The sequence below is a fragment of the Micropterus salmoides genome, unplaced genomic scaffold, assembly GCF_014851395.1.
Source record: "Micropterus salmoides isolate LMB-PRFRI ecotype aquatic unplaced genomic scaffold, ASM1485139v1 Ms_hic_scaffold_1, whole genome shotgun sequence".
NCBI classification, from domain to species: domain Eukaryota; kingdom Metazoa; phylum Chordata; class Actinopteri; order Centrarchiformes; family Centrarchidae; genus Micropterus; species Micropterus salmoides.
Window position 1 is genome coordinate 61,952,272 of NW_024040040.1, and position 13,345 is coordinate 61,965,616.

Here is a 13,345-nt window from a genome sequence, read left to right on the forward strand (position 1 = left end):
TCCATCCATGGCTAATTCTCCACACATTCCTGCATTCCCGTTAAGTCTGCAAAAAATATTCAAATCGTGCATGAGGGCCTTTTGTCGCAAACTGTAGTACTTTATGCACACTTTATGTAATTCCACATCTCTACAGACTTTGACTGAAGGGATAACTCAGAGTTCATAGTGTTGTAACATTAAACACAGGGTTACCAAGGGAAACCAGGAGGCATTAAAAAAGATAAGTGGCGTTTACATCCAAGTGTTATGAAAAATAAAAAACAAGTAATTTGATTATTAATTAATAAGTCCTCCAGTCCAATCTTTAAGGCAAGACTCAGCAGGAGTATGTTTTGGAAAAATTTTTGTTTTATCCAGTCCATCTCAGTGTTTACAGTAGAGTAATTTAGTGTGTTCTTATATTGTATAGTGTACAGTATAGTTTAGCATGGTGTTGTGTGGTTGAATGTAATGCAGTATCGTGTGGCGTGGTATTTGCGTGCATCTCTCTTTAGACAGACACTGTTAATCTCAATGAGGAAGGAAAGGCTCAGTTAAATTATTAAATGTAACTGTATGTAAGTGAAAAGGATTGTTGTTTAACAAATAAATGAACTGTTAAATGATGGACACACACACATCACAGAATAGATGCTGAGCCAAGCTTTAATCAGAAAGAACAGAATATCTTTCATTTTCCAGTATTTAGTTTAATTATAGAATTGATGAATGGCGTCATAATCAAAGTTATCTCCCCAGACACAAAGAGATATTAAAGAGGTGTTTTAATGCTGAAGGCTTTTAACTGTAAATCACCACAGTGGACGGAGACGTTCCCAATGTTTTGTTTAACCCTCTAAAAGGAGCACCTGCAGGGCCTCTTATGCAGCTTTTCTACAACATGAACATGTGATTGCATCCTTAAAGGCTGGGTATCAAACCATGATATGTCTAAGTCCTGATTGGATTGTCGAAAAGTTGGTAGCACTTTTCAGATTCTTTTTTCTTGTCCTTGGCAGAGGCGGAGCCAAATGTTATAAACATTAGGGGCTTTGCCCAAACCTAGGGGTGGTCCGTTTTTCCATTAAGCCTGTTAAATGCACTATTTTTCATGCTGTTTGAGATGATAGAATGCCTAAAAATCTATACACTATCTGAGAAAAAGATAAATGTTTCTATGGAAAATAATTGTCCTGTGGAGCCTTCAGTCTAGTTTTTATTTAATTGTTCTCCAGCTCAAAAAATGTTGAGGATCAGTCATTTTCACTTCTGGCAACTAAAAAGAGACTTAATTTATCTTATGTTACTATTTTTAAGGTATGGTAGAAATATGTAATAAAGTTTCTGATCATCATTGGAGGTGGGAATCACCAATGTGCAGTTAATCCACCTGCTGTGATGCCTGTTCTTCCTCTTCCCTAGCTGACTCATCTGTATGACAAAATAGTCCCTCAAACACAATCAGATCAGCTGACATTAGCTAGTGAGTAATGATAGGTGTATGAAGCATTATGAAGCTTTGGGGCTTTAAGCTAAGCAAACACAGTTGCAGCTGTAAAACTTTTAGACTGAGGTCAAAACGCCACCATAACTCGCTGATACCAATAACTTTAGTCTCATGCGTGCAATAAAAGTCAAAAAGTGTTAACCCAACCTGACGGTTGATATTTATGAGGTTCAGACAGTCATATTCATTAAATTAGCCTATTATTACTGTTGTTACATTAGTACAGGAGCATCTCAAATCTAGATAAAATTCTGAATATGGGGTTAAGTTAATTGTGAGCACCAGAACCAGATTGAGAGATTAAAGGCTTAAGACACTTTTGCAGGTGTTTTGAGTTAATTAGCTGATAAGAGCTCTTCTCAGGTTGACATTTCTGTATAATCAATAATTTATTCTGAAAATCTAATAGATTTTGGGATACTAGAGTTTTGATTCTATGAGCTTTAAGCCCTAAACATCACGCCCTGATATGATCATTTGATGCAAGCTCAAGTACAATGTATTGAAACAGTGCTTCACAGGAGGGAAACGAGCCGAACATCACTAATAGCGAGATAATATCACCTAATAACATCTAATTAGGCAGCAATACAGTCACTTAACTCAAGTGTTAGAGCTTTTGCTCTGTTGTTTTGCCGCTCCAGTCAGAAAGACGGAGGGGAAATGAAACAAAGTTGAACTTCATCAGATCCGGGGCTTTTGACAAAACATTCGGGGCTGTAATGAAAATTTGTCCTTTAGTGAGTCTTCTGAAATAAAGATTCCAATCCAGACGTCTTTTAAGGGTTTTATTCTTTGCAAAGGGTCAGACAAACTTACAGAGTGCAAAACAGTCTGCAGAGTGTAAGACAAAAAGCCAGTGAAGGAGCAGGTGACTTTATATTACTCAGGAAGCAGAAGAGCAAGGGAGTAGGGACCAGCTGTCCTGAGTCAAAGGCCTATCAAGGTCAGTCAGATAAGAAAACTTCTCTAATGAGCATCTTTCCCATGGGTGGAAACATGATAAAATATCAAATACCATACAGTGAGACCTTTGTATATTATAATGGAGCATGCAGGGTGAAACAGTAAACAGAGTAAAATATCCAATTTCCATCACAGGGCTTAAGCCCAATTAGCCACCCCCCGCTCCGCCTATGGTCCTTGGATCAGATTTAACTTGTTTTTATCCCCAACCTTGAAATTTTAATTACTTCGGTCCTTGTTGCTGCTAACTCTACTGACTGTCCTGAACCAACCTGTACTCTGGCATAAATGGGAGTCATTAAATCGGGGATTAGCAACTAAAAGAAACAAGTGCTTTTAAATCATAAGGAATCTTTTTATCTCAGTAGCAGGAGGTTTATGGGACTGCTGTGGATCAACAGATTTACAGGGACGTGCACAGAGATTTTGAGACGGAGTGGCACACATCATTACTGTACTTAGGTATAATACTTAAGTAATTTTACTATACTTGAGTATTTCCAATGAATTGTACTTCTATATTTCAGAAGGAAATATAGTACTTTTTTTGCTGAATAATATATGTATATAAAACATATGATTCTCTTATAAAATGTGTATTTTTATGTTATTTTTACATTTGATACTTTTAGTACATTTTGAAGATAATACGTTTACTTTTACTTTAAAAGTACCGGCACCAAGTTTAACAGGAATCCAGCCTGCTGTGGTCAGAGGTCTGAGATACATCTTTCAACCCAGTGACACGATGTTTTTCCTTCTTCCAAAAAATACTGTGAAGTTACTTGAGTAAATTTTGAATGACTTTTGCTTGTAATGGAGTATTTTTACACTGGTAATTCAATTGCTCTTTCACCCTTTTAGAGGTCAAAACCTTGACAGACTACCTTTCAGTACACAACATGAATACTTTTTCTTTAACTTGTTGCCCAGTTACCTGATGTTCTTAACAATGGTGATTTAGTCTAATAACTAATAAAACATTTCATTATGACAGCTGTGGGGCAGTATACTTTTCACATCCCTGCAAATCTATGTGACCTGAATCACAGCAGTCCTTAGAAATTATCTTCCCTCCTGCCACCTCCATCACCTGACCTCAACCTAAAGTGGAGGTCACATGAGGGTGGCTGAGACTAGGTTATGGTTCGTCTGATAAACACTGAGGTGTAATTTGACCACGAGAAGAGCAAATGGTACAACCTGTCCAACCACGTACTCTGTCACAACGGAATATGTTGTCAAGACCGACTGATGTCCCAAGCTGCATAAGGGCTCCCTTTAGGTCCTCCACAAGCATGGGATCACCTTGGCGTTTGTACATCTTGCTGCACAGGGGGAGGCATAAACATAAAAAAGCAACAAATCATCTTTGTCACTATTGTTGACCAAGGTGTTAAAGTGCTGCAGTGTACGGTACTCGGTGATCAGCTGTACCATCGCGAATGGCACCAGGGCACACTCTCTGTAAATCATCCCATGTCACAACACTGGGACATTGTCTCAGAACATGACGCCATGACACAAGTCCACTAGGACACTGATTCAGAACATTGGGCCACTTTAGAAGTGTAGCTGCAACCACCCTCGTGCCCCTGTAAACGTCACAGTTTACAATCGTGTTCCTCACTTGTTCAGCATTGTCAAGGACTTGATTGACATCATACTTTTTCATAGTATTGTTGTATGGGATGCTCACAGCCAGACTGAACATTGGGAATGTTCTGTTAAAAGAAACAAACAAAAACAAACAGGTATGTTCGATAATTTAAGACACAGCAGAATTATAGAAAGTTGCATACAAGTAAGTACTGAATGGTAAACAAAACTAAACAACAGACTTAAATCATTTTATTCAAAATATCTGTCAGGTTTGTACTTTAGCTTTCATTTTCATCTATCTGAGCTGGATATGTCATTTTAATTGATACTGTACCCAGTGTTGTGTATAACAGTCCATCAACAGACATGGAATGTTGTAGTGGGTATTAGTGTTGTAGTCAAGACCAAGACCAGAGTTTATCGAGACCGAGACAAGACCAAGACTTTTAGGGGCTGAGAGCAGTCGAGACCAAGACCAGTTCCCTGCATTGTGTGGCACGTAATAAAATGTGGAACGAGATCACAGGTAGTTCTCAAATTGATCTGAAAGATCCACATTCACATTAAAACACCCACATACATATGGACGACTGTGGCTCAGGAGGTAGAGCGGTAGATGTAGTGTAAAAGCGCTGTGAGTGGTCGAAAAGACCAGAAAGGCGCTATACAAAGAGCTGAAATCAACGTAAGCATCACAGGGAGGGGTGTCATTAATTAGGGTTATTAGTTGCATTTAAAGCAATATGTTTATCAAAGTTAGGATGTTAACAAATAAATCAGACAATACAAAAGCAATTTATTGATATTCCCAAAGTTATGGTCTTGACTGGTCTTGAAATAAAATCCTGAGTCCTCAATGTCCGAGACCGAGACAAGACAGAGTACAACAGTGGTCGTGAACGAGACGAGACCAAGACCATCAAAAAGTGGTCTTAAGAAAAATATTGGTCTCGAGTAGTACAACACTAGTGGGTATACAGTACCTACAGTCTGTGGAGTATATCAGTTTTTGCTCTGTCAGTCTATTGTACATGTTTTTATACATTGTCTGGTCAGTTTCCTTCTTTCTTTTGTTTCTCTCTGATTTAAAGAACATTGTAACTTTAAAAGTGATATAAAAACAACGTTTATGTTACTTACTGACTGCCATCTGGATTCTTGTAGCTTGGCCTGTACCTGCCAAAGAAAACAAGTACAGAACCGAAGTTGAAAAGAAAAAATTGATACGAAAGGATCATAAAATGGAATATTCAACCAGAATTACATTTTCAAAAAATCAATATGGAAAACTAAAATATTAGTAAACAAATGCTACTTGACAATAGTTTTTCATGCATATTGGTTATTTACATATGGTTATTTATGTTTATATTAACTTTTGATTAAAAAGTACAATTAAATATGTCACTCAATGTTTCTTATCCTTAACCACCTTAGAAAATCTTTATTCAAAATTGACTATCACTCAAAGTAATATTGTTTTAAATATTTCAATCAAATTTAAACCATATTGTTGCCCCTGTGTTTCCTGTGAATCTACTGCAGTATCAATAATTTGACAAATTAACATTAACAATAATTATTAACTTATACTAAAACTGGAATGGGAGTTGACCTGACAACATATTTATGATTATCTGTTTCTATGAGTTATATATTACTGGCAAACTGACCACATGTCCTTCTTGCTGAGCTTTTATTAAAAGCTGGCTGTTATGTTTGTTAGATAATCAGTAGCCTGGCATCAAATATTCATGGAGGGAGAAGTGACTCCTTTGATTGTACATACTGTTCACGTCACAACACTTCAAAAGAACATACATGGTAAACAATTTGAAATTTAAACCGCAGCGCCTTGAGGACACATCGATGGTGTTGAAGTGCATCATGTTTGTTTTCCCAGACTACGTTTTAAGCCACTTTAAACCACAGCTAAGCTAATGACAGAGCAACAGCCACTTTACACATACCAGGGTATTTGCAAGAAGCAGAGAATAGAGAGTCGAACAGCTCACCTGTTCACAATATCATCTACAATTCCTACAAGTTGGTTCTGGTCCACAACAGCAGCCAAACAGTTTCCTGCAGACATCAACAAGGCCAGTTTCACAGCCATCCAGCACAGGACAGCCATCTGGACACAGATCAAGTTTATTCAGTTGGATACAACTTAGAACCAGTGTCTGCGCATTTACATACGGTTTCGTGTAAATTTAATCCAGATGATTTCAAGTCTAAATAGTTCAAACACGGGCCTTCATGTCCTTGTGCATCTGCAGCGACTCCTTGCGCATTGAGATGAGAATGCGTTGGTCCCTCTGGATAATTCAGCATTGTTAAGTACAACTAAATGTTGCTAATAAATTTGTCAATATGTTCATATTTAACAATTGAATCAAGTAACCACGATAAAATAATCAAAGAGTCATCTCCACTTTCCGTTAACCATTCCTCTTATACTCTCAATTTCTTTTAGGTCTATTTATACTTTATATTAGAGTGCACGTTTTGTTTGTGTGTATGGTGGATGAGTAGAGACACCTGAACAAAAAATGTACATTATTCTTTATTTTTAGTTTATGTACCCGCAACCAAACTGCGCATCTCCTGTGCTACCCCGTCTCCTCCATGCGCGCACTGTTCAGACATTAAGTTATACAGTAATACAGGCTTCAGGTGGACACACACAGCGTCTGGCTAAACATACAGTCACGGACATTCACGGAAACTCTTTAGGTTTCTTTTTAAAACTGTAATCTATTTTGTGCTACATTTACCATTTATACCTTCGTTACAATTAGTCATATAAGTTATTTACTCTGCATTTTGCTGTATTTACCCAAATAAGCTGTCCTCCAAGCTGTTTGCTGTTACGCAGGAGAGCTTTCATCAGTGCGCTTGTGCCAGATATTAATGAGCAGGATGCACACATTTAGAAAATCAGACAAATACTTTTTTATTATAAGGTGTGGTTGTTCTACTAATTTAACTTCAATCAAGTAACTTCACCCTTTGCCACTGATGGCTGTGTTGGAAAGCAGTCTGCTTTCCTCTCATTGGGCAGAGCATGGATTTCTTTTGAAGGAAATTGTTTCTTTTCTCCAGTTTCCATTGCTATTTGTTTTATAGCGATGCCCGACGGTGAATTCATTAAACATAGTGTCGCAGGTGACACTGATCTTTGCTTTCACTCAGCAGGCTACCTGCAGTTATTTATTCAGGAAAAAATAATTCACCCATTCAAGGGAGAAAGTAAATATGGGTGGATAAAACAGGTCTGTTGGGCTTTACGCGTGACGCACAGCTTCCTCCTACTTCATTCAACAACGGGCTGCTTGCGTGTTATTGCCACAGTATTTTTTTACATTGTAAAGACTATGTTCATAGATATTTTAGGAATAATTTTGGGTGTCTGAGCTATTGGATAAGGCAGATCATTTGCAGTCCCCAAGAAAGTGGTTTGGTTGGCTAAAGCCTATCCATATCAAGATAACAACAGATACAGGCAACAATAGGCAAGGCAGCTACGTGTGATATTTTAAAGTGATCTTATTGATAACTTCCTAAAATAAACTTATTGCATTAAACAGAAAAGGCTAAAGTGAGACAGACTGAGTGTGCATCTTGGCTCTGAGAACAGCAGCTATTTGTAAAGTATCTGTACACAACATCACCTACAGGTGGATCAGGGCGTATTATGTGTATTTAACGATGAATAGCCAACGCGCCACAAAATATCTTGGTTATAGGCTGCAAAATATCTTAGCCAACATTTACAGATAGGTTGGATACAACATAGAACCAGACTTGTAAGTGCATTTACAGACGGGTTTGTGTAAATTTAATCCAGATGTCTTCAAGGTAAATAGTTAAAACCGACACTGACGTCGTTCTGCGTTTGGAGCAACTCCATTTCAAGGTTGAGTGACGCATCGCAAATGTCTGGACAATAAAATGACATTAATGTGAAGTACACGAAGCCCCTCTGAGTGTTGCTCATTATCCTATCAAAGCTAATTTAATCATTTAATCAGTAACAATAAAATAACCAAAGTTCAATTTCGGTTTAGTCAGCTGCCTCTCTACTCTCTTTTTCTTTCAGGCCTATTTTAAACTAGAGTGCACGTTTTGTTTATGTGTTTATTGGCTGAATAGAGACACCTGAACAAAAATGTACACCTATAAACCTATATAGGCTATGTACCCGCAGCCAAACTGCGCATCACCTGTGCTGCCCTGTCTCCTCCACACCCGCACCGTTCTGACATTAATGAAGTTATAGGCTACAGGTGGACAAAAGAGACGTGGCGTCTGGCTAAACCTACCAGTCACGGACATTTGGTCGCAGTACAAAAGGAACAATAAAGGTAAACATAGGCTACTTACACTTGATTTCGTCCAGAAAACAACAGAGATCCGAAGTGTGAAGCGTTACTGTGCATTCATGGGGTGTCGGAATAATCGGAGAAATGATTACCCGACTTGGAAAATTCACGTGAACCCGCCCTGAAGATAAACAACAAGTCGGATAGTCTGAGAAAATGTTGTAACACGAGTTGTTGACTTCATAGATGTAGAAACATAGCGGATAACAACGTTTGATTAATGGTGCGAAATCATGTATTGGATATAGCCTACTAATAGATGGACTATTGAGTTATAGGCTGGCTGTTAGTTTGCTGTCCATGTAGAGTTACCTAGATTCATTATGTAAGTTATTTATGAGCAGTAGGCCTATTTACAGTAGGCTACACTTAATATTTCAGTGGTAGGCTATATTTTGTCAGAAATTTTCATATTGTTCTTTTTTATTATTATTTAGTAGCCTACAGAGCTCACATTACAAACATATATAGAAACAGAGGATAGATAAATCACAACTTCAGTCACTCCATTTTTTCTTGTGTGTGAGGAATATCTCTAACACTCATAATGTGACTGGCATTTTCAATGTTTCTAATCTTTTATGGACAACCACTTAATGAAAGAAACAAAACAAAGTTGCGGATTCATTGACAATAAATCTAATTGCAAGTTGCACACCTGATATCTGATATAAATCTCTTCAGTACCTGTTTTATTGGATATATTTGTAAAATCCTGGAAGAGGCTTCTCTTACTTTATTACTTGAACAGTGTAATCTTCCTCTGTGTGCTACTTAACTTCACCATGATGCCCAAACCAAAGATTCTTGTTCACTCATGGTATTTATAAACCAGAGAAAGGCAATTGCCTCAAACCAAAAAACATAAAGTTGCACTGATAAAATGTTTGCAATGGATCACATGACTATGTATGTGAAACGGAGCACAGTGAGCTGGGCTTTCTATGTGGAGTTTGCATGTTCTCTCCGGGTGCTCTGGCTTCCTCACAACATCCAAAGACATGCAGGCTAGGTTGATTGGTGACCCTAAATTGTCCTTAGGTGTGAGTGTGTGTGGTTGTTCGTCTATGTGTACCCCGCCTTTCAACTGATGACAGCTGGGATTGGCTCCAGCACACCCGTACTAACCCTGTACGGTTGATGATGGATAGACACAGACATAACTCCAAATGAATAACAATCTTACTGCGTATCTGTAGCAAAAGTAGTCAAGAGGAAGCAAATGAAGTTTTTTATTTCATCTTTAATCAAATGTGACCCAAAACATCAAAATGTAGAAATAAGGAAAAACAAGCTGCTGGGTCTGCTGCTGCTGAGGAGAAAGGGACTTTAACCTTCTTGCCCCCTTTTTACAGCACAGAGACTGGAACAGCTTGACTGGACCAGGTGCACCTCAAGAGAAATACCACGTAGGACCAGTAGGGAGATAAGTTCATAAATTGTTCTCAACACATAGCTTTATACATTCACATTATGATGCAGTGGAGTAACAGAGAAACATGTTTTCAGAACTGATTTTGGATTTGATAAATTTATAAGGGCCTGCCTTGATGGATGTGTTAAAGTGCGGGTCTATTTGTGGAATTTAAATGAAATGGTGCAGTTTTTAATATAACAATAATAATAATATAGCATTTTAAAAAGTACTCAAAGGCACGATATAAGGTAGAAAAGACAAAACAAGATCAGCATAAAAACCACAAAAATGGTAATGATAAAAACTGAAAATAACTATTAAAAAAGGTAAAACCAAAACAGTATGAGAACAGGAAAGAAATAACAACAAAACAGGTTTAGGCAAAATCAATTACAGGTTAGGTTGCCACCCTCCGCTCTTCAGTCCACACTGTCATTTACATACAACTTGAAAAGCTATATACTGTGTATATGTATATATAAATAATTCATTATTAACATTAATATTTTAGACATAAAATTTTCAGTTAGATATTGTAATGTAAGATTTTGCATTTAAGCTTTTCTATTTATTTTTTCAGGATTTATTTTTAAATTTCACTTTTTATTTGCAATTTTATTTTTTGTTGATGTCCACAGGAACTTTTTATATCAATTTGTCATTTTTATATTAAATTTCCTGTTTTATATTCCTTTTTCTTTCTTTTCTTTCTAACTTTTAATTATGGCCTGATTATCCTGAGGAATGAAATATAATTAATCAATTCCCCCTTTCCTTTTTTGAATATATTCACCTTTTGAAATGTTCTGTGTCATTGTCCATGTTTCTGTAGGTGTGAAGATGTGAGACGAAATTATATCAAATCTATGAAATTAGATTGTATTTTTAAAAACGTGGGCGTGACTTTGTGAATAGAGAGCTATAGAGAAATACATGGACTGTTGGCCTCCACACACACTTCACGTTAGGAGGAAGAGGGTAAGGGTTCAATTAATAATCTACACTCAACCAAATTCTATGGAAAGTTGAACAAGGTTTTACCTGCTGAACTCAAAACACACACCTCCGATTGCTCTTTAGCTACAAGCTAACAGTCAAGTGTGGCTAAACATCATAGCAGGGTTAGCTATATTAACTCACATTTGTTGGGAAAACATGTAAGTTATTGCCCCCAAGTTCAACCTGAGTCATCAAAATATTTTTAATAATTTAATAAAAAATTAATAATAATTTTTGTTTTACAGGGGAAAAAAGGAGAGGGATTATTGTATAAAAAAAGGGTTGGTATGTCACAGTGGATCACAATTTTAAAAAATTGTTACCAAACCATGTCTTATAATTTAAATTTAGAAATCAAAAAGGGTAGTCATTCTTGAAATATCCCACTTGTGCAGGGCACCAGCTAACATATGTGTGGATGTGGATGTGGAAATATGGGTCTTACCATACTGCCCACAAGACGAGGAGTGAGACAGGCTATATATAAACAATGTAATATAGAGTTTGCTTGAAATTATCACTAAACTTGAGTTAATTTTACTAAAATATGTGTCCCATTGAAAAGAATACCATTTATATTGAAAGGACAACAGTTTAGATAAGTCTAAGTTACTTTTACATCCCAGAGAATGAAGTGGGTATCTCACAAAAGTGAGTACACCCCTCACGTTTGTAAGTATTTGATTATATCTTTTCATGTGACAACACTGAAGAAATGACACTTCAATGTAAAGTAGTGAGTGTACAGCTTGTAGAACAGTGTAAATTTTCCGTCCCCTCAAATTAACACGTCACACAGCCATTAATGTCTAAACCGCTGGCAACCAAAGTGAGTACACCCCTTAGAGAAAATGTGCTAATTGGGCCCAAAAACTATTTACTACTATGACTCGTTAGTGTTACAAGGTCTCAGGTGTGAATGGGGAGCAGGTGTGTTAAATTTGGTCTTATCGTTCTCGCACTCCCTCATACTGGCCATGGGAAGTTCAACGTGGCACCTCATGGCAAAGAACTCTGTGGATCTGAAAAAAAGAATGGTTGCTCTACATAAAGATGGCCTAAGCTATGAGAAGATCGCCAAGACCCTGAAACTGTGCTGCAGCATGGGGGCCAAGACCATGCAGTGGTTCAACAGGACAGGTTCGACCAAGGAAATTGAGTGCACGTGCTCAGTGTCCAATCCAGAGGTTGTCTTTGGTAAAAAAGACATACAAGACTACCTACCTAAAAGACAAAAGACTACCTACCAGCATTGCTGCAGAGGTTGAAGGGGTGGGGGGGTCAGCCTGTCAGTGCTCAGACCATACGCCGCACACTGCGTGAAATTGGTCTACATGGCTGTCGTCCCAGGAGGAAGCCTCTTCTAAAGATGATGCACAAGAAAGCCCACAAACAGTTTGCTGAAGACAAGCAGACTAAGGACATTGGTTTACAGCTACCTGTGGTCTGATGAGACCAAGATAAACTTATTTGGTTTAGATGGTGTCAAGTGTGTGTGGCAGCAACCAGGTGAGGAGCACAAAGACAAAGTGTGTCTTGCCTACAGTCAAGCATGGTGGTGGGAGTGTCCTGGTCTGGGACTGCAAGACTGCTGCCGGCACATGTGAGGGGTGTACTCACTTTTGAAATGTAATGTAAATGCATGTCGACCAGTTAACATTATAGCTGTCCACATCTGCTAGCAGATAGGGTTAACCTCCTTTGTGTTGCTTTGGTCTATAGGGACTGAATTGCGTTAAAATGTGTTGACATGGCACACGGATTGTCCTTAAAAGTGGCGTGCTATTTATACGCCATCCCATGATGTGATGTTGACAGAAGAGCTGGGTATTAGCTACCTTTGCAAAGTAAGGTTGATAAAACAACAAATCTAAAATGATAGATTAAACAACAATCCACGTGTTATATTTTTCATTTACTTTGGTGAAATCAAAAGGTAAAATGTCTCTGCTATTAATCAATGTTCATTTTTATGAAAAAGACCTTCCTGATCACTAGAACCCACCTATGCAAGCACATCTTAATATCTACTAAGTCAGTGGTTCTCAAAGTGGTGTCCGGGGACCCCCAGGGGTAGTTCCAGGGGGTCCCAAGCAAAAAGGGGAATACTTTATTTTCAATATAATTCTATCCATGAGCAACAAAGTGACAGAATGTCTGACTATTTTGATTATGGGTTTCATACACTGGGCCCGATTTAGTACTAAATTGCATGTGCATTTTAAAATATTGCAAGTGCAATTGTAGTACCTGTTGGGTGATTTACTAAGAATTATTGCGTAGATGACAACAGGAGCAAACACAATAGAGGTCTGTGGTCTAATTTGCAAGGGTTCCCAAATGATTCACAAACAGACTGGATGGATGCTGAGCCAAGCTTCAATCAGAAAATCAGAGGACTTGCTAATGCGGAGGATTGTATTAGGAGCAGAGACTCGGTTTAAACAAAGGACACAACTTCCTCCTCTGACTGTCTACTCCTCGTCC

The 13,345-nt window shown here is 37.9% G+C and overlaps 1 long non-coding RNA gene across 1 annotated transcript; it reads right to left on the reverse strand.

Annotated features, from left to right (window-relative positions):
• Positions 1 to 1,588: 1,588 nt before the first annotated feature.
• Positions 1,589 to 8,703, reverse strand: LOC119915452. The gene is made up of 4 exons (XR_005446949.1): positions 8,444 to 8,703; positions 6,073 to 6,191; positions 5,198 to 5,233; positions 1,589 to 4,179 (listed from the first exon to the last, which is right to left on the reverse strand). It is a non-coding gene; the product is annotated as an uncharacterized LOC119915452 (long non-coding RNA).
• Positions 8,704 to 13,345: the final 4,642 nt, after the last annotated feature.